The sequence below is a fragment of the Humulus lupulus genome, chromosome X (assembly GCF_963169125.1).
Source record: "Humulus lupulus chromosome X, drHumLupu1.1, whole genome shotgun sequence".
NCBI lineage: Eukaryota > Viridiplantae > Streptophyta > Magnoliopsida > Rosales > Cannabaceae > Humulus > Humulus lupulus.
The window spans coordinates 63,778,117-63,782,313 of record NC_084802.1 but is presented as its reverse complement, the minus strand read 5'-3'; positions in this window follow the sequence as shown (position 1 = coordinate 63,782,313).

Here is a 4,197-nt window from a genome sequence, read left to right as displayed (position 1 = left end):
CATGTTATTTGGCTATTTGTTTAACTGAGATGCATGGCTATGTTTACTAGTATGCATGTAGGCCTGGATCGTGTTAGAAGGGCGTAATTGTAATTTTGGCCATGTTGGGCATAACTGTATTGATATGTGATAATTGTATTCGGTGAATTGTACCACGTGGGTGTGGTTTTATTATTGTGATGCACGTGCCGAGACGGTCCTAGAGAGCTGGTTAACTTAAGAGTCACAACGGGATTTCTATACCCGGCTCGGGAGGAGCCTAGGGGTACTTTGGGAATTTTATGGTTAAGTTGAGATTTAGCGGGTAATGGTTATTGGAGATTTAGTAACCTGGGTAGCCATTAGTTACTGCTGTGGGTAACAAGTTTTAAGGTAAAAAGTGATAGAATTGAAATGAAGTGTAAAGACTTAAGTGTCCTTTGAGGTTTAGCTAAGGAAGATTAGTAGGAAAGGGTAAAAGGGTCTTTTGGCAAGGGTTATAGGCAAGTTTCAGCTGGGATTTAAGGGGTTCGGTTTGGGCATTTGGGATATATGATGGCTTTGCTAAAACATAAAGAGAAGGAGAGTTAGGGCAATGAGAAGATGAAGAAGAAGAAGAAGAGGAAAATGGGCTGAAGTGGGAGCTTAGGAGGTGAATCAAGGGAGCTTGTAGGGTGGATTCTCTACTTGAGGTATGGGTTTTTGAGCATTTAAGTTTGATGTCTGTTTTGAATTGTGAAATCTATAGCTTGAGTTAAATTTTTAGTGTTTGAGTTTGGTGTTGCTGATTTTTGCAATCTAAGGGTGGATTGTTGGGTATGTTTGTGTTTTGAGCTTGAACCTAGTGCCTATAGGTTGTTAAGTTGTTCATATGAAGTTTCTAATTGATTTTGGGGCTTAGGTGTGAGTTTGGGTTGAATTGGGGGTGTTTTGGATGAGGAAATGCAGAGGAAAAACCCAGTTTTTCCTGGGTTCGCGAAGGAGCGCCGCGGCCCTGTTCTTGGGTGCCGCGGCGCGAGGCTGTTATCAGTCAGGGGGCTTTCTGACTTCGCTGGGCGCCGCGGCCCTTGCGGGTAGCGCCGCAGCGCTACGCCTTTTTCAGGAGGGGAAAAATTGCATTTTTCAGCTTTTGCTCCGGGGGTTCGGGGGATGTTTCTGATGATTTGTTTTAGGGATTTGGGAGTCCTGAGAGTGCGGGATTGGTCCCGGGAAGTGGTTTTGAGTTCGGTTAGTATTAAAAGTGTTATATGTGTGTTGTGACTAGGATTTCGGAGAGGCTCGTGCTAAGAGGACCGTGCTCGTGACCGTGGTGCATCGGAAAGCACGGAATACAAGTAAGAAAACCGTAACACCCGAGTTTAGGGCATGGCCCCACTGTGTGATTGTAGGGCGTGGCCCCGGATTGTATTATGTGCAAATGCTTAACCTTAAATGAACTGTGATGTGTGTGAATGTTTATTTTGAATGTACTATATGTGTGATTATGATGAAACGAACGGCAGAGGCCGGGGCGGCCGTGGGCCGAAAGTAACACACAGCACATGGGATGCTTATATTCAGGGTGGGACCCAAGGGATACATGAGTTATCCTCGCGGTGAGAACCGAAACTCCAGGCTTTGGTAAGGCCTTGGGAGCGGCATGGCCGTACTTGTTTATTATGATGGTTTTTCCTATGTGTCAGTGAATTATGACAGCTATTTGATTTGCATATGTTATGTGTTATTTGGGTTTTCTTGCTGGGCTTCGGCTCACGGGTGCTCCGTGTGGCAGGTAGAAGCAGGGACTGAGTCAACCAACCATGAGTACGGAGAGCGTGAAGCGACGCGTACATGTTTGGCCTGCCCGACTGCTTTGGTTGGGGGTTTATTTGAAAATGGTTGTAATAATTTATGATTTTAGAACTGATCAACTGTAAACTTATTTCAAGATGTAAATAGCTTTCAAACATTATTTTGGGATCCCAAATGTCTATTACTCGAAGTTTTTTTATTGAAACAACGCATTTTAAAGATTACAGCCTTAACTTTTAACTAGTCACACTTTTGTTTCAAAACCTCGGTTAGCGAGTTCATTGCACACTGTTTTGTCTTAAAAACTCACTTAGTAACGGCTCTAAGGAAGTAGGGCGTTACACCAAACATCCAAACTCATGCATAACCCCGAAATACTATTCAACTAGATGTTGAATGGTATGTTGTACCTGTCAGCCGGGTAACGGTCAGGATGATCGCCAACTATATCAGAAAATATGGACTCCCGGGGATGACACTAGTCCGATCCACTCAAGACCAACGGATGAACTTGCCTGGAGGCGCTTTCAGCGCCTGGTCGAGGTACCACATTGAGGCAGGGGCTACCTTGCCTCTTCATCCTTTTTTCCAAGGGGTGGCCAACTACTTCGGGGTCGCCCCTTTCCAAATAACTCCCAATGGATATAGAATGCTTGCAGCACTCTATATCTTTTATAGCCACAAAAAATGGCCTGTGGCATCACCACATGAGGTTAATTATCTGTTCGACCTCAAGTCTAACCCCAACCAAGAAAGCACGGGGTTTTTTCACTTTTGTCATCAGGAAACAGGGCGCACTTTCCTGTCTGACACCACTCACATATCGAACGTGGGGAAGTACTATCAGGAGTATTTCCTTACGACTGACATGGTCGCGAACAACTTGACCTTCACTCAAGGAGGTAACGTCTTTGTACCACTGGTCGTTAATCTTTCTTTAATTTTTTCTCTACACTTTCTTAGATTTTGAGTACCTTTCAGGCCCATGGTTGCGACCAGACCCCACTCCAGACATGGAGTTAAGATCAGCCCTCTTGGCCAGTATGACTGACATGGAGAAAAGCGTCAAGCATCTGGTCACAGAGGCTAACCTTAGGCTGGTCGGCCTTTTGGCCCCTCATCAGGATGTGAGGGAGTCAACAACGGGGAGTGCTACTGGTAGAGAGGTTCCCAAGCAGCACCCAGACATGGAACAACCCCCTCCAAGGAGGGCCACTAGAGTAACAATCATGGAACCTTCCAGCACTCCGCAGGTTGCTGCTCCCCCCGCCAAAGGGAAAAGGAAAAAAGAAGGCCATTGAACCCCCCGCTCCCATCGATGAATCTTCAGATGAGAACGGTACTGATCTTTCACTCTTAGATAGTTTGCCAATTCCCTGTCACTTATTTGACGGGGATGACAACTTTAAGTATACTTCAATCTTAAGTTCAGATTTCTTCCAGGCAGTAAGTAATGTAGCGACCAGTAGTTGTAGCACAGGTACTTTACTTATAATCTCTTTACTTTCATTTTTAGCTCCGTCTATATATCTTGTCTCACTGCTTGTGTTGTTTCTTTTTGTGCAGATATGTCATCTGAAGATGTGTTTGAGCATTATAAGGCTGTCGCTGCATCTTTAGGCAAGAAGAAAGACAGCAAAAGGACTCGGGGAGAGCAGTAAAACCGCCTCAAAGAAGGCCCGAACTGAGGACCCTCCAGCCACTGTCCCTTCGAAGGAGAACACGCCACCTCCATCGCCACTCGAGCAGCCGACCTCAACTCCTCCAGTCGACCAGAATTCCACTCCTCCAACACTCGTCAACCAGCACCCTACTCAGCGCACTCAGCCCAAAGGCTCCCTGTCCAACATCGTGGTCAGCTCAGCCAGGGAGAGGATATACAAGCTCTTCAGCACAAACGCAATCAAGAGGCCGTTAACAAAACCATTTCCACGGATACTGACCAAATATTCAACCGAGGGTTGAATGAGCTTGTTAGCGTACGTTACCTCCTAATGCTGAATAATTTCCTTTTGATTTTCTGCCATCGCCTTACCCTTTTCACTTGATTACAGGGATTACTAACCGTGACCACTAGCTGGCGCCGTGCGGGTGCAATGGTGTCCAAGACTAAAAGTTTTGACACCAGGCTTGCTGAGGCTAAGAAAGCGCTTGAAGGGAAAAATGCCAACTTGCTCGAGAAGAACAATGAGCTAACTAAGCAGAACAACGAGTTGCTTGAGAAGAGTGCGGAGCTGTCTAAGCAAATAGAGGAACTGCTCGAGCAAAAAGCCACTCTGACCGAGGAGCTGATGGAGGTTCGGGACACCCTGAAGAAATCCAATGAAGACAAAGAAACATTCAGGGAAAGCGCCAAACTTAACTACCAACAATGCAAACAGCTCGAGCTTGATTTGATTGTGAGCACGTAGGAGACGGAGGAGCTGG